Below are 18,095 nucleotides of genomic sequence, written 5' to 3'. Positions count from 1 at the left end.
AAGGAATCAGCTAAAAGTTAGTAAGTCTATGTAACCTACAGAGGTAGAGCCCCCTTTGACTATCCCATCAAGTGCACAGAATATGCTGCTTTGCTAGTGTGGCTATTTAATCAGTTACAGAAAAGTTGATGTAAACATGAAGACATCAGATCATCAGAAAGACATTTCTTTATCATTTTGCCTGCAAGGGCTTCAGTACACGTTGATAGATTTAAATAATTCTTCTCAAACTACCTGGTTCCTCAAGGAAAATATTAACCTGAAATAGACTCACAGTCATAGAAAACAAACTTATGGTTACCAAAAGGGAAAGGTCGGAGGGGGAGGGATAAATTGGGAGTTTGGGATTAATATATATATACTACTATATATAAAATAGATAATCAAAAAGGACCTAGTCTATAGCACAGGGAACTCTACTCCATATTCTGTAATAACCTATATGGGAAAAGAATCTGAAAAAGAATGGATATATGTATCTGCGTAACTGAATCACTTTGCTGTACACCTGAAACTAACACAACATTGTAAATCAACTAAACCCCAATATAAAATAAAAATTAAAAAAAATCAATATTTATTTAAAAAAGAAAAAAAGAAAAGAAAATATTCACCAATAAGGAACATTGTGTTTCTACGGTATGCAATGCACTTCCTTGGCCCAGTGGAATGTACAGCCATACCCAAGAATTGGCCATCTGCTTAAGGAATTTTCATGGAATTCATGTGGAGGTAGGAGAAAAAAAAGGAAAGTACCTCAAAGATAAAAATTGCATCCATGGGGTTTTATAGATGAGTAGATTCAGCATGAGAAGGAATAAATTGGGCTCCCTGTCACCCTATATGTTTTTCTTATAGTTTTTCCAACTTTGTTTCTGATTCTGGATCATATATGCTAGTCTTTAGACTGGATATTTATATTCTCTTTAATATAAAGTCTTATTTCGCGTAGTATTTTGAAGCCTGTGGCTTAAGAAACCTCTTCAAGATTCATTAAAAACAACAAAAGTAACCATTAAACTCCCCTGCAGCCTGGGAATGGGGGCAGAATGGCTTATCCCTGGTTTACTGGTCTGCATAGAACTTGATCTCATTCTCAGACTCTGTGTTTTGAAAATTTGTGATGATCGCAGTCTAAATAAAGCGAGACCCAAATCCTTATAAGCTAAGGTAAACAGTTTTGTCCTGGCATGTGTTGGGCATGATGGGGAAATGTACACAGGGACAGAATTATCCATTGATTTGGCAGCAAGGTTGGCAAGCATAGATGTTTGGTAGATGGCTACAAGATAAAGGCATCAGAATAGCAAAGTAGTCAGTCCTAAGAACTGAAAGCTAAGAGATGCTGAAAATTGTATGAAATCATTTATGCTGTGAAGGTTTAGGAAGTGAACATAGGATGATGGAAATTTGGTAGGGTGCACATGTGACCATACACACACACCCCTCCCCCCCAAAGAAAACATACACATTTTTAAATGATAAAAAAAATGATAGCAAATCCAAGATGAGAAATGACAGGAAAAGAGGGAAGAGGAGGAAAACAAGTCACCTGAAAGGGAGTTAACGCTCTTAGCTGTTGGGACTAGACATGTGTTTAGAAATACCATTCCATTGAAACCACCAAATGAGACTGTTAGAAGGGGGCAGAGGAAAAGCCTTGGGAAAGAAAGCATACTGCTGGTTCTAAAGAGTAAGCCAGTTGCAAAGGAGGGAGAAATCTGTGTAACCCAAACAGATTACGCATTCTCTCAGATTTAGAAAAAAAATGAACAAGAAGAAAAACAAATGGGAGCGCTATGAAGCAGTGGTTGACATAGTGAAATTTAATGCTCTGTGGAATATAATACTATGAGAAGTTCATATGCCCAAGTCTTTCCCACTTAAAGCAAAATCTACTGTTGACTCCTTTTCCAGTTAGTTACCTCCTTATATCTTGCCTTTCCTGCCAATTCTATCTTCTGAAGCTAGTAGAATTTGCTTGCTGTCTTCACCGTGCATTTACTCCTCAAATCACCCAGCCTGGATTTTGTCCCCACTGTTCCAACTGAAATAGTTCTTGTCAAAGTTACGAATGGCTTCCTAGCTGTCAAATCCAATGGACTTTTTCCGGACTCATTTTACTGTGATGATTAAAAGAAGAATCTTAGTGTATTAGAGAAGCCAAGAATGGACTGGTAACATTCCCATGATCCTACCATTTTGATTCTCTGTTTCAAAGCTGCCAAAATAACTACTGGAGATTTAGAGAAGCAAAATGGGTAATTTTGGACTGAATGTAAACTGGGAAAGATTGAAATGTATGACAGTTTGCCCAAAAGAATAGCTTCAAAATAAAGTTGAGATTGGAATATTAGCCTTTGGAAATTGAGGCAGACGTGGGTAAGTAGCAGGAAATTTAATTAGGATTTATTAGTCAAAAATATAACTATCCTTTATGGAAGATACCATATTAACTCTATAGGGGTTGAGGGGAAATATCGCTTAGTACACAGACATGTTTCTCTTGCTGGGGAATTTTAAAGAAGAAGTTAAAACGGTCAAAGTTTTAAGGAATGCCTAAAGATGAACATGTGCTTAGTCACAGATGCCCTTATGAGCACCAAACTTACTGATCCAGATTGTAGAGAGAATGAAGGGTCTGCTTGTAGAGTACTCTGGTTGACAGCATTACCATTGAAATCATCTTTCAAAGAAAACCTCAATCCCCTATCTAACAACTGCTGGTGGGTAGGGTTTCCCCACGAAATTCTTAGATACCTGTTTGCAGACGCTAGGTTTATTCCATATTTACCTTTTCCTCTTTTTTTCTTTTTTTCTTTTTTTGTTCAGAAACTGTCCCTTTAAGAAAATTCAAGAGAGAAGAGATTGAAGGGGATAAATGTTAGGTCAGTCCTTTTGAAAGAGAAAAGGATGCACTAATGCCACTCTAGCCGTCAGGAGCAGACGTTTATTAGAAACCTGCCTTGGTCCTTTACGTCAGCTCTAAGATCAGTGAGGAAATCTGAGAGCTCAGCTGTACTGCAGGGAAATTTATCTAGAGAAAAAGAAGGCATCAGCTCATTTTTTTTTTTTTAACATCTTTATTGGAGTATAATTGCTTTACAATGGTGTGTTAGTTTCTGCTTTATAACAAAGTGAATCAGTTATACATATACATATGTTCCCATATCTCTTCCCTCTTGCGTCTCCCTCCCTCCCACCCTCCCTATCAGCTCATTTTAAAAAAAGACTCAGGCCCTCAAGCCATCCCCGAAGTACTCTTTCAAATCCAACAAGTCAAGGAAAACTATAGTCAATGATATGCTTGTGTTTATCAGAGCTGGCATTATGGCATTAAGTAAAATTTATGATACATTAGAGTTTACGTTAGAGGTTTATTTTTGTGCTATGTGTACACTTGAGTACATTGGATCTCACTGCATAATGTCTACATAATTATTATCCAATTTTGGTGACACATATTATGTTAAGTGGCTGCCAGTGTTTCTTGCCATTTTTGTTTGTTTTGTGACGTGATATTGGATGTGTGTGTGTGTGTGTGTGTGTGTGTGTATACGTATGTACATAGTACATTCTTTTAAATGCCACATCTTTGATCAAACAACTTCTATTATAATTTATATGTTATAATTTATAATGTTTTTACTTTGGGAAATATAATCTGATTTATGACCCAGTTTCTCAGGAACACATTAGAGCAGAAAGAAAAGTGTCTTTGTTAGTGAGTGGCATTAATATAAATACTGTTATATTTGTAGCTTAATTTATGTTCTGACTTTTCATGTGAGTATTATAACTGCTTTAAGTTCCCAAATCTTGTATTACATTTGGATTCCCTCCGTTATGCTGAGCCCATTACTATGTGTAGAGTAGGAGCTAATTTAAACGTTTCTTAAATGAATCATATTAGAATAAGGCGGTAAAAAAGCCACTTGGAAACTTCATTGAATGTAGGTTAATCTCGCTTTGATGATTTAGAGTTCCTTTGGGAACTTGGAGTACTCCCAGAAACACTAAGAAAATCAATTACCATTGAATGACACTATAAATTCTCTTTATTTACATTTTCTGGGGTTTTAGACATACAGGATTTTGGTATAAACAGGAATAGATATGCATGCATGAAGATTGATTCAGTCTACAGCTACCCAATGGGAGAAAGTAGCCAGACTGGTTATGGATGCAGATAACCAGTCCCCTGGTTATTTGGGGGCCAGAGGGTTAGTTTTGTGGAGGGACTGACGTCAGAGGTGCTGAAGAAGGTTGTGTACTGAGTACAATGGACAGAAATGGTGGAAGAGCGAAGGAGTCTGGTCTGAATCTGGGTGAAATTTAAAGGCCCGAGTTGAAGGAGGTGTGGACTGGAGAAGGTTGCAGACTGACTGTCCGACACGGATATGTTTTTTTGTGTTGTGTGAATGTTTGGCCTTCTCTTATCTCTGCATGCCCCTCCATCCCACCCCTGCTGAATTTATTTCCTCTCTGCAGGGTGAGCAGATTCCACTTTGCCCCAAGGCTGACCATTCCCTAGAGTCTACCTTTGACTCGTCTTTCATTTTCATTGTGTGTAAAGGACTCCCCCCTCTCCAAATTATTCCTTTTGAGTAGTGAGAATCACCTATGAAGTCCTTCAGGTAAGGTTCTCTTTCAAACGGTAAATTTTCAAATAAGTATTTAAGCACAGGTTTTAGATTCTTTATCCAAAATCTGATCTCTTTGGCCCAGTGTTTAAATCTACCAGGCGTTTAGTACTTTTCAAACTCTTCACTGAACAAACCAGGTGGCAGTCTGTTAGGGCTCCCCAAAGTTCCTGAGCTCCGAGAAGTGTCAAACAGGTCCATATTTCTACCTATAATTAAAGAGTTAACTAGTTAGAAGCGGGGGAGCCATCGTGAAGGTAAACATTGATGTCACTAGTGCATAAAAAGGATGTGAAGGTGCATACAGTGTATGAGTAAAATACTTCATGAAATGTGTAAGCGTAAAAAGCCGTCTTTTAAAATCACTGTGTGATTTCATGTCACCTGATTTTTAAATGTGCTTGTGTAATAGTTAATGAGTTAAATTTTTACAAGTCGATGTTTTCAATGTAATATATATATATATACCAAAAAGTGTGTGTGTGTGTGTGTGTATGTGTATTTCAAGTTGGCCCCAAACCAGTTTGCATTTTATCATTGAGAAAACGGGGCCTTGCCTTATATTTGGTCTGCTTACCACTTCCTTTGGCGACGTCTGGGTGCCCAGCTCCGTCCTGCTAGTCCATTTTGGCCTCTTGTTGCTGAAATTCAGCCTCTGTACACCGGTGCCAGATTAAATCTCAGAGACAGAGTTTTGGGTGAACTAGAAAGAAATAGCTTTATTGCTTTGCCAGGCAAAGGGGGCCACAGCGGGCTAAGGCCCTCAGAATTGTGTGTCCCACCCTGAAGGGGGCAGTGAGGAGACTTATCGGGTTCAAGGAGCAGGGCCTGATCAGCTCGTGGGCATTCTTCTGATTGGTTGGAGGTGAGGTAATTGGGAGTCAGCGTCATCAACCCTCTGGTTCCAACCGGTCTGGGGTCTGCGTGCTTGTGGGCCGCGTACGGTTAACTTCTTCCACCTGCTGGGGGTTTCAGTCGCTGCAAAACTGCCCAAAGGACATGGCTCAGAATATTATCTATAGCCCTTGAGGAGGAACTAAAGGTCCTTGGCTTTGTTTAATGGCTAAAGAGTATTATTATTTTGTCTTGCTTGACTGTTTTCCTTTCTTTCTTCATTTTCTCACTTCTCTGATTAAATTTATTCTTTGACTAAAGTTTTTCTACAGACAGGAGGCAGATGGAGGACACGGGTAGGGGTCTATTCTGGGAAAGCCTCGTAGGGTCCTGGTCGGTTACACCCTCACCACTTCCTGCCCTGGCAGGCTCCACAGACCGTCCCTGCTTCCCACTTAAGCTCTCTGGCCTCCTCCCAGCCCACACTGCTATCTGTTTTCCAGTTACTCTGCCCCAGCCTTTCTCAGTTCCCTGTACTATGCCTTGTTCCCTCTTGCCCATAGGGATAGTAGTCTTGCCCCTGGCCCCCCTTTTTGTTTCTGGTTTATGCTTTCAGAGCACCATTGCCCTTACTTTTGAAATATAGTCAGTTCTGTTATAATGCAACATATACATTAAAAAAAAAATCACCATGCTGTGCAAAATGGCACAATAAAAACCACAGGGTTTATGGGAAAATGAGGTAGGGTCACAACAATCAAAAACCTCCCCAGTGGGCTTCCCTGGTGGAGCAGTGGTTAAGAATCCTCCTGCCAATGCAGGGGACACGGGTTTGATCCCTGGTCCAGGAAGATCCCACATGCCACGGAGCAACTAAGCCCGTGAGCCACAATTACTGAGCCTGCGCTCTAGAGCCCTTGAGCCACAACTCCTGAAGCCCACGTGCCACAACTCCTGAAGCCCGCGTGCCACAACTCCTGAAGCCCGCACACCTAGAGCCCGTGCTCCGCAACAAGAGAAGCTGCTGCAGTGAGAAGCCCGTGCATCGCAACATAGAGTAGCCACCGCTCGCCGCAACTAGAGAAAAGCTTGTGTGCAGCAACGAAGACCCAGTGCAGCCAAAAATAAATAAATAAAATAAATAAATAAAAACTAAACCCAAAACCAAACAAAAACCTCCCCAGTGACACCTAAAAAAAGACCGGAAACTAATCCAAAATGGTAGTAAGCTTTTGCACATGTAAAATCATTAAGAAATGCACAATGACTTCCATAAATATGGTAATGTACTTTGAAAAAGACCTGAAGTTTACTCAGTGGAAGTGGCCTTCAGAAGGCTGCTGCTTGTGAGTTGTGAAGTGGTGGGCGGAGGGTTGTCTGAAATCCTTGGGAAAGTGTGGCTCCTGGTGAACTCAGGTCCCAGGAGGAGGTCTGTTCTTGTGTTGTTTGTGTACTCCTACCTGGTTCTCTTAAGCTGGGTGCAGATTTTTGCATGTTCATCCAGTGTGTCTCACAGATGAAATCCCTGCATAAGCAAACACAAAAGCCCGTTCTGCTCAAATTGTTCCCTCATATGTCAATTTCACCTTTTCAAAACAAGCGTCATAGCAGAACTGAGCGTATGCTGTTGTCAGTATACATTTGTTTGTGTGATCTTTCACAGAGGCCCATGTTGTTCCCCATTAGACTAGAGACTGGGACACCGAGCTTTGTTTGCTTTCCCTCATTTGTGTAGCCCCATCATCCAGCATGTTCCCTGGCTAGTGGTAGGCACTTGGCAAAGGGAAGAATCTTTTTGTCTCCTTTTGTTACCGAATGAAAGTTCGTGAGCCTGATGCCCCGTGAGGCCAAACAGACCAAAATGGTCGGTGGCTCGTGCTCAAAAAGGCCTGAGCTCCCTGAAGGATTTCAGCAAGGCATTTTTAAAAGCCAGGTGAGGGACGGGTGTCCCAGGGTCTGTGATCAGCTCCTGCACAATTTTCTGATTGGTTGATGGTGAGGTAACAGAGTGGTGTCACAGGGGTTAACATTAGCAATCCTTAAGTGCCAGTAGGTTTGGGGGCTAGGTGCTCATCAAGTAGTTAATTTTTTCCATTTAGTGGTGGTTTTTAGCATCTGAAAATTTTAGGAACTATGCCTGAGATATTATTATCTGGGTACTTCCAAGAGGAGCTACAGCAGAGGATATGGGGAAGGGGCCTGTCCCAGGAAGGTCCCATAGGGTCCTGCTCGGTTATACTTTCCTCTCATCTTCCTTTTCTCAGGACTCTTATGCCTGCTGTGTACCCTCTGAGTGAAGGGTTTATGGTTGATTATGGCTTAGTGTGTTTTTCTGCCTAGAGAGCAAAATCTTGGGATGGTTTCTTTGTTAATGTTCCACATGGTCATTGTATCAGGCAGAATTGAGCTGGGAAAACAGCTCAAGCCAAGTTATTCAGTGGAGGGACCTTAAATGGGTACTTGTTCAAAAGCTGTTTTAGAGGGCTAAAAAATAACATGCCTGTCAATGGATGAATGGGTAAAGAAATTGTGACATACACACACATACAGTGGAATATTATTCAGCCTTAAAAGAGGATTCTGCCAACATGGATGAACCTGGAAGATATTATGCTAAGTGAGATAAACCAGACATAGGTAGAAAAAGACCCTGTGTGATCTCCCTTATACATGGAATCTAAAAAGTTAAATACATAGAAGCTGAGAGTAGAATGGTGGTTACAAAGGGCAGGGACGCGGGGGAAGAGGGGGGATGTTGTTCACAGGGTATGAAGCTACAGTTTTGTTGGATAAATAAGTCTAGAGGTCTAAAGTACAGCATGATGACTATAGTTAATAACACTGTACTGAATACTGGAAATTTGCTAGGAGAGTGGATTTCAGGTGTTCTCCTGCCACGTGTATACACACACATCGGTAACTCTGAGGGGGATATGTTAATTAGCCTGACTGTAGTAATCATTTTACTCTGTGTATGTATAACAAATCATTATGCTGTGCACCTTAAATACTCACAAGTTTTGTTAAAAAAAAAAAAAAATTAAATGGGGGACTTCGCTAGCGGTCCAGTGGTTAAGACTCTGTACTTCCACTGCAGGGGGCACGGGTTTGATCCCTGGTCAGGGAACTAAGATCCTGCATGCCACGCAGCGCGGCCAAAGATAAAAATTTAAAAAAAAAGATAAGTAAACAGGATGGTGAGGCAACTCAGAGCTTAGCTGTGGCAGGAAGCTGCTGCTCAGTGGAGAGACCAGCAGAGGAGGTGGTCTTACCAGAGCCAACCAGAGGGATATGGCACCACAAAGGAGTCACGGCCATGATGAAAGTGCTGCCCTGAGTGGAGAGAGTGAGGGGCTTAAAAAACACCCAGTTTCTCCTGTCCTCCCACCCCCAGTCTCCTGCCAGATCCTCCCGCTGGAAGAACTTGACCAGAAGCCTGCTGGCAAGGGAGGGTGGGAATGCGGTTCGCAGGAATCAGGTCCCTGCCCCACGGAGCAGAGCAGGGCTAAGGCAAAGAGCAATGGGGCAAATGATCGACGTGGCCCACTGTTCATTGCCTCCTTTTCAACAACAGATTGCTCAGTGGCATCAGTGTTGCCTTATGGATGCTTCCGAGAAAGCCTTCTTCGTTAACTTGGTAAGAGAAATTCGTAAGAGTTACGACATCTGTTAGAGTTTTCTTGAGAAAACGTACCGGTTAATGGATTATTGATATCAAAAGTGTGAGGTGTGGGTCACATAGATCCAGCAAACCAGAGGGGAACAATGTGTGTCGTCATGAAACTTCTTCCCTAATGAGTCATAATGCAAAATATTCTTTAATAATTGAAATCTGTCTCTTGACGTCAAGTCGTGGTAGCAAGGCAGCGCTTCTTCACCTTTACCCTGTCTTTCTTATTGTCCTTGCAGTTTATAGGCAATATCGTCCTCCAGAAATTATATTTCCAGCTGAATGTTAAAGTATTCTCCAGGGCAAAGCAAAAGTAATCGAAATGGAGCTTTTACAAATAATGATTTTGAGCACAGATTCTCCCTTAGACTGAGAACATTGTTTTTGTTTGGGCTGCCTTTTTATTTGGTTCATTCCTTGTATCATTTAGAACAACAGTGCTATATATACTGCAGAAATGGCTAGGCGCAGATTTTTTCTTTTTTGGTAAGATTATTAAAGGGCTCAGGCCAGTGAAAAGACTATACTATACTTACACTGTAGGCTCCATTCTTTGTTTTTGTAAAATATACGAAAGAAATAAAAAATGTGCAAATAAGAGGCTTTTAAAGTCGTTGACTAACACCTCCTTATGAGGAGGAAGTGTTATTGAAATAAAAAATGCAATTTAATTTTAATAAATGTACCTTAAATTTCAAAAAATTATTGAATTTCTATATGTTCTATAGTTCTATTTCAGAACTAACATTTTGTTCTGCTTTTCAAAGGCATATGCAGGATTATTTTTATTGTTAGTCTACAAAATTGTCCTCGTGATGAAATATTTGTTAGCCTTTGTTGGTAGCACTGTGGAGTGCAATTTGCAAGGCAAGTTATACTGATATCCACTGGCTCTGTAATCGGAGATAAATTTTTACACTAGTTATAGTATTTTAAAGCCACATACTTGAATGCTCATTTTTCTCTTGCGTGACAATCTCTATTTTCAGAATGCTTTTCAGTCTAGTGGCAGGATTGTTGGGTTAACTTCATTGCATCTGTTTGTTTGTTTGTTTGTTTTTTCCGTCATTCAATTTCGGGTATTGTCTCGCCTTTCTCCCCTGTATGGCACTTGTTAGGGGAGAGGTATGTGGCCCTCGGGGGTGGGGCATGGTCCAAGCTGGCATCCTCTGAGATGCGAAGCCTTTGCTGGTATTGGGCATTGTCAGGCCTTCCTCATGCTGGCCTCTGCAGCATATCCCAGCTCCTACCTCCTCTCCCTTCATGAGGTCCATCCTGCCCTCTGCACAGCATCCTCTCTCACCGCGGGAGGTCCTTCAGGCCTGCTGCCTTGCCCTGCATGTCCCACTCTTGCCCTCTTGGTGGTGAGGGTGATGTTTGCCTGCTCCCCCTGCTTCATCAGGTCACACAGAGGGCTTGCTGAGGCAGTCTGTCTCCTCTGCTTCACCCCTTTCTCATCACTGCCTGGTCTTCTGGGCCATGGCAGCATGGGAACAGTAAGATGTCAGGCTACGGGGTCACTTCCCATTTCCCAATGTCTCAGAGAAAAGCAGGACCAGACTCTGAGGGGGTCTTATTGTTCCCGTCCACCCCCTTTCTTAGAAACCCGAACTGTATCTAACTCTTTTGTTTCTCTTTAAAGGTTTCTGCTCTTTTTCAAACACATATATAAGGCCAACTTTAAGCCTAAACATCCCAGAGCTTGAGATTTCTGTGTCCTGATTCTCTTTTGACTTTCCCTTTAGGCAGTGGAGCCATTCGGTAGAAGTCCTTGGGATTGGAGGAAAGGCCTCAAGGTCACAGCCAAGAAATGCAATAACGCTGGGGTGAGGGTGCTTTAGATAATACCCATTATACTTTCTTAAAGTAGGTTGTGTAACTCTTGGGAGCCTGTTTCCTCACCTGTAAAAGAAGAGTTATAATACTTAGCTTGATGGTTATTATGAAGATTAAATGTGATAGCTTAGGTCAAGTGCAAGCCCCAGTGACCAGTCAAAACCTGTTAGTCCTTTCCCCTCCTCTTCCCCCTTCCTCCATAGTTTAGAGACAGAGAAAGGTTTAAGTGAAGTGGATACACAAGGATCAAATAGAATCAGAAAGCCATGTCAAGGCTATAACTCAAAGTGTTAACTCATTTAACCACGGTGAGGCAAAGCCTAGAAAAAGTCTAGTATTATTACAGAAGCAGTACACGTGTGTTGTAGAAAATTAAGCAATGATTACAAGCAAAAATAAGAGGAAAGTCACCGTGTTCCAACACGCAGAAATGACTAGTTTGAACACTTGAGTGTATTTTTACTTTGACTTCTGTCTTTCTCTCTGTATATATACATATTTGCATATGTTAAGTTATGAATTTTCATCTCATCTAGAACCAGGGAGTGTTCCAGTTTACCTTGTTGTTCCCCAGACGTCTTTCACTGCTGATTATCTCAGTCAGCATCCAAAAGGGAACCACATATTACTTCTGTCTGTTATGTCTCTTATGTTTCTTTTAACTAAGAACAGTCCATTTTTCAATGTCACGGGCTTTTGAAGAACGTGTCCAGTTCCAGTTGTCCTGGGAAATGTCTTACCTTACGAGTTTGGCTGATTGCTTCTTAAGGTGTTGTTTAGCTTGTTCTTCTGTTCCTGTGAACTGGACGTTTTGTCTGAAGTGTTTATTTGTTTAACTTTGCTTCATTGGTGATGCTTCAGATTGCATTATATCAGAAGAAATCATCTTAGTGATACTACAGTTAATGGCAAGATTAGGGTGATGACTCTCGGATCCTTCCATTTTGAAGTTATATGTTTCCCCCTCTGTCTAGCAAGTAATGTGTATTTGGTTATTTTGGTATTATTTCAGTGTCTAATTCCTCATCAACCATTCAGCTAATAGTTTCAGCTCCAGTTGTAATGAGCGAAGATACTGTAAATCAAAAGAAATGGCTAGGTATGCTATAGGGATGGAGATTGGTGTGGCAGATCTTAAAAAAATGTAGCTACGTCAGCTTTTCCCTGTTCAGGTTAGGAAGGAGGCCAGATCTTAGTAGTCTTTGGGTGAGACATATCTTGGTGGCCGAGACACACAGGATTGCTAGAAATATCAAGAATTACGCCTACAATTTGGAAGAAAGCATAGGGTGACTTTAACAACGGTTGATTTTGAGTTTATGCCTGCGATCAGTGTAAGAAGAGGGTGAAAGTTTAGAAAGTGATGAAATCCATAATCTAATGTTATTTTAAAAATTTAAGGCACCTAAAAAATGAAATCTAAGAAGCTTCTAAAATTGAAGTTGGATGAGTTTTCTTTCAAGAAAGTCTTAAGTTGGAATACTTTTCCCTTTATATCTGTAGAGTATCCTTTTGATTAAGTATGCGAATTCTATGAACTCTGACAATTTCTTCATAAGCCCTCTCTTTTCAGCTCTCCAAATGTAAATTATTCTCTTCTGTTTGCCGGGAGTAGGTTACCCTGTGCTCTGGCATACTGACTACTTCTAAGGCAGCTGGGAGGATTAGATGGAATTGGATTCTTAAAGAGTTTCAAGAGTTAGTTTCTAGGAACAGGCTGCTTTGTAAAAGGTGCCTAGAGTGTAAGTTCAGAAAAGGCACTTGGCTGGTCTGTTTGTCCCCTTGTATGGTAAGATCAAAGTCTCTCGGAGAGTTAGAGTAGTATCTGAAGTTTTACTTGGGAAATATAAAGATTGGTGGCTTTAAGAGGTATGGTACATTATATGATTGGATTATTACCTTACTATTGGTTGTATCATTAGAAGCATATCGCTGTCCCCTGTTTAGTTGCCTCCTGTCCATAGCTTGGCCAGGTGGTATGCTTTGACCAATGAAATGTGGCAATAAGTTATGAGTGCTGTTTCCAAGCAGACGTTGTAGAAACCACTGTGCAGTCTCTCCAACGCCCTTTTCTCCCTCTGCCCTGGGACTGGCATGTCCCAGATAGCAGCTGCTCTTCCAAGCTGGCTTTTAGATCTGTGATGAATACGTAGTGTATTCGAGAAATGAACCGTGTTTGCAGTTGGAAGCCACTAAAATTTTGGTCTGTTTGTTACTGCAGCATAACTTAGACTCAACTGACTGCCACAAAGAATGAGATGCATGAATATAATACAGGATTATGCTGATACCATCTGGAGGGTATGGATGAGAATTTTAAAGATGGTGAACTGCTTTGTATAGTTGACTTGAAGGTATCTGGATTTTCTTTTTCTTTTCAGCTCTGTGATTCAATGAAGTGAGTTGCCAAACCAGAATGGGGTTAAGGTGCCCATTGGGAGGCACCTTAAGATATTAGAGTCATGCCTAACACCACAAACCTCAACTGATTGCAAGAATGAGAAAGAATCTTTGATTGGAACATTGTTCTATTCTGTGGTTAGCACTAGTGATCTGTTGGAACAATTCACTGAAAGTGAGCTGGGACTTTTTAATTATTTTCCTTTCAGATATGCTATTTGAGATAGTTATTTGAATTACATTGTCACATTGTGAAATAATACAATCTGTTGCTTTTAGAGTCACACAAATTAATTTTCAGCTGAAGTATAAATGTCAGCTGATGTATGTCATACTCAGTTAGGAAAAAAAATTCCTTCATACTTGAATTTTTTTTTTTTTTCCTTTGGAGAAAACATGCTCAGAATAAACTTTGAGAGCTATGAATTGAGAGGGAAAACCATTCTCTTTTCGATTCAAATTAATTTCTCAGAACAGGATAAATACTCCTGCTGAAGTATTGGCCTATATTACAAACCTCAGGGATCTTAAGTTTTATGGCTCCGTTTCAGCATCCGGACTTGCGCAGTGTGCCTTTAGTTAGCTCAGTTACCTACTAGGTGGTTACAAATGGTTGTGTTGTATAAGGAGAGTTACATAAAAATTAAGAATTAGAGGCACATCACGTTTCATTCACCTCACCTGGCTGAATGAAGTTGATCTTCAAAACGATGTACTTTTCAGCAGATCATTTTGCTACGTATTGGAAGTTTCTGGGTATAGATAATTCAGGCAATCAAGAAACGGAGATGAGGGTCTCTAATTCGTAGCTGAAACTTAGCCTTCAGATTAACTCATTGGTGTGCAGCTGACTGGGGGTATGTATTTATTAAATGAAATGACCTCTAGATTTGCGTATTCAGTGCAGACTTAGGCTCTCAGAGGTGTAAGGATGTTTAAAAATCACTATCTAATGGGATATTATTGCCAAGATTTAATAATTAAGAAGATAACAATTTGGTTTTTAAAGGTTTTAGAGTCTTTGAAATTGCTTGCAGGCCATTTCCTTCTACGCTTCAACCCTCAGCAAAAAGTAATCTTCTTAACATAAAAAAGAAGGTGAATACAGATTTCCCATCCTAAAGAACTGATAATCACTACTTAGTTTTAATTTGAATAAATAATTTCTGTTCAATTCACTGAGTACCTTCTGTGTGCTATGCTAAGTTGCTGATACCAAGATTAAGAGATCCCTGCCCTCAAGAGGTTTACAGCCTGATAAAGGAGATAGAAACCTTAAAAAATAAGCAAGGAATAGCTTGATAAATGACATAATGGGAATGTTATAGAGGAGAGAGTTAGTTCATTCACTTGTGGGGAAATAGGGAAAGATGAGTAAAACATTACAAAAACATATTACTTTCAAAATTGGCTTCTGAATCTGAACAGAAACAGAGTTAAGATGGACATTATAAAAGCTTTGTCTAGGGGATAGTTTAGAGAATGAAGAACATATAGCTTTTTTATTCCTAGTTCTTATAGCATGTGACATTATGTAAACATGGGGACCTGCAGTTTCAGTGACAAAAGGAGTGGAGCCTTCTGGAGAGGTATCCTAGGCTCTTTTATTTCCCAAACCTATATCTAGAGATTTACCTGGGCCTGGGGAAGGGAAGGGGCTTTGTTCTCCAAGCCCTACCAAATTGTAAGCTACCTGTTGCTTCCTGTCTAACTCTCTGTAGCCTCCTAGTGCCTGGGAACCTTTCCTAGTTTGGTGTGTGTGTGTGTGTGTGTGTGTGTGTGTGTGTGTGTGTTGAAATTCAACTCCCCCCACCCCATTTTTGATGAATTATGTTTCCCCATAGGTAATAAACGTCACAGACTGAATGGGGGAAAGAATAGATCATAAAGAAAATGTGGAGGAAAATAAAACCTATTTAATATCTCAAAATATAAAATAATATCTGGTTACTTGTATTGAAACTAGATATTGTTATCATATCCAGACTTCAATTCTATAACAAATCTTATTTGTTCATTAAAGTTAAAGTAAAATCCTGCCTTCTTTATGAAGCTTTTATCAATAATTTGTCACAGTTATCTCCACTTTTATTTCAAATTTCTATACTGTGTACAATTTCTGTAGCTAATAGAGCTTTCAGTTACATATTGCCTTGTATCTTGTTTCCTGTTGTCTGGGTTAAAACATTTTCTCTCTAAAAAGATGAAAGTCCTTGGAGATTTCCAGGACTGTAATTTATACTATCGACACTATGATAGCATATTGGTAGTAGTAAAAATGCTACGTAGGGCTTCTAAGTTCCCATTGGATAATGGGGTCTCTCTAAATCCAGATCTATCCACATATCTTCCCAAGAAAGAATACAGATCAAGAAAGAGAGCAAATAAAACCACAGCGTAACTGAGAGACCCAGGACACTACAAACTTCAGTTGACCTCAAATTAGAGAAACACCCAAGTCCAGTAGAGAAAACTGAGAAAAAAGGAGAAGGGAAACAGGAGGATTGATAAACACATAGAGAATATTCACTTGCAAAAAGGAAAGTACCACCTGGATTGGAGGTTTTAAGAGGAGGTCTAAGACTTGGTAGATCAGTGTTGGCCCCTGGGGTATAAAAAGGAAATAAATGTTTATGGGAATAAACATGACAGTCTCAGGGAGGCATTGCATCTAGTGGAGAAGGGGGTGACTTGGCATGAGGGGGCATCCATCGGACACTTCGTAGTAATGGGAAAGAAAGAAGTAAGAGAGAAAAACTAAGGGTCTTAGAGAAACAAAATTACTGAATCAGAAGATATAGCACTCCTAGGCACCCACCTCCCCCCAAAAAACCTGCATCTCTTTGTGCCAATAGACATTGCTTTTGGACAAAGAAAGCTGTTAAGGTATAGTTATGTAACCATCTCCATAAGCCATTTGTTTTCATAACTGCATCAAAACAGCAGACTTAGTTTTTTTTAAAAAAATAATCTTATTGAAGTGCAATTAACACAGCATACAATTCACCCATTTAAAGTGTACAATTCAGTGGTTTTTAGAACATTAACAGAACTGTGTAATCATCACCACCATAAATGTTAGAACGTTTTCATCACCCCCAAAGAAACCCCATTTCCATTAACAGTCACTCCTCGGTTTCTTTAACTCCTCCCCCCTGCCCCTGCCTCCCCGTTCCAGCCCTTGGCTGTTCTAATCTATGTTCTTTCGCTATACATTTTTCTATTCTGGAAATTTCATACAAATAGAATCATACAGTACGTGATCTTTTGTGATTTCTGTCACTTAGCTTAATGTTTTCAAGGTTCACCCATGTTCATCAGTATTTATCAGTATTCATTTCTTTCTGTTGTCCCATAATATTCCATTGCATGGATATACCACATTTTATTCATCAGCTAATAGCCCTTTAAGTGTTTCTGCTTTTTAGCTGTTATGAGTAGTGCTATGAACATGCATGTACAAGTCTTTGTGTGAGTCTGTTTTAATTTCTGTTGGGTATTCCTAGGCGTGGAATTGCTGGATCATAGGGTAACTGTATCGTACGACCTTTTGAATGACCAGACTGTTTTGCAGAGCCCCATTTTGCATTCCCACCAGAGTGTACAAGGTTTTAATTTTTCCGCCTTCTCACCATCCTTTGTTGTTGTCTGTCTTTTGGATCCTAGTGGGTGTGAAGTAGTATCTCATACTTTGGGTTTGTATTTTCTTGATGGCTGGTGGTGTTGAGCATCTTTCTGTGTCAACAGTCTAGGGTTAGAACACTTCCATCGTCCCTCAAAAATTCTTCTGTGAGGAACTTTAAATGCCTATTATTGAGTGAAAGAAGCCAAGCTATGAAGGCTGTATGATTCCAACTCTGTGACATTCTGGAAAAGGCAAAACTGTGGAGATGATAAAAAGATAAGTGGTTGCCAGGAGTTAGGGGGGCAGAGGGATGAATAGATGGAGCACAGAGGATTTTTAAGGCAGTGAAACTATTGTGCATGGTACTGTCACAGTGGATCATGTCATCATACATTTGTCAAAAGCCCATAGAATATACAACAGCAAGAGCGAACGCTAATGTAGACTATGGACTTGGGGTGATCATGACTTGTCAGCACAGGCTCACCCATTGGAACAAACGTATCTTTGTGGGGTGGGATGCTGCTAGCGGGGGAGGCTGTGCGTGGGAGGGGGGATGGGGGCGGGGCTATATGGGAAATCTCTATTTCCTTTAAGATTTGCTTTGAACCCCAAATTTCCTAAAAATAATGTCCTTTTTAAGAATTTTCTCTGTGTTTATTTTTAATAAATCCCCATTCCACACCCAAGCAACTGCTGATCTTTCTTCTGTCTCTATAGTTACACTGCCTATCCTTGAAATTTTATATAAGTGGAATCACACAAACATACCTTTTGTGTTAGGCTTCTTTCTCTCACCATAATGTTTTTGAAATTTATATATATATATATACATATATATATATGTATATATATATCACAAAATTTTTCTATTTTCCCAGTGTGTAGTTTATCTTTTCCTTTCCTTAACAGTGTCTTTTGAAGAGGAAATTATTTATTTTTGATATAGTACTGTTCAGGAATTTTGTCTTTTATTATTCATGTTCCATTGATTGACTTTTAAATATTAAACCAGTCTTGCACTTGTGGAATAAACCTGCTTGATTATGTTGTGTCTTCATTTTATATATTGCCGCATTTAATTTGC

At 40.0% G+C, this 18,095-nt stretch overlaps 1 protein-coding gene across 2 annotated transcripts in view; it reads left to right on the top strand.

Annotated features, from left to right (window-relative positions):
* THSD7B (thrombospondin type 1 domain containing 7B) overlaps nt 1-18,095 on the top strand; it is a 975,661-nt gene that overhangs the window by 116,451 nt on the left and 841,115 nt on the right. The window lies entirely within an intron of this gene.

This window comes from Monodon monoceros, unplaced genomic scaffold (genome assembly GCF_005190385.1).
Source record: "Monodon monoceros isolate NGI ecotype Baffin Bay Population unplaced genomic scaffold, NGI_Narwhal_1 Super_Scaffold_16, whole genome shotgun sequence".
Lineage (NCBI taxonomy): Eukaryota > Metazoa > Chordata > Mammalia > Artiodactyla > Monodontidae > Monodon > Monodon monoceros.
The sequence above is the reverse complement of the archived record's forward strand: the minus strand, read 5'-3'. Positions and strand labels throughout refer to the sequence as shown.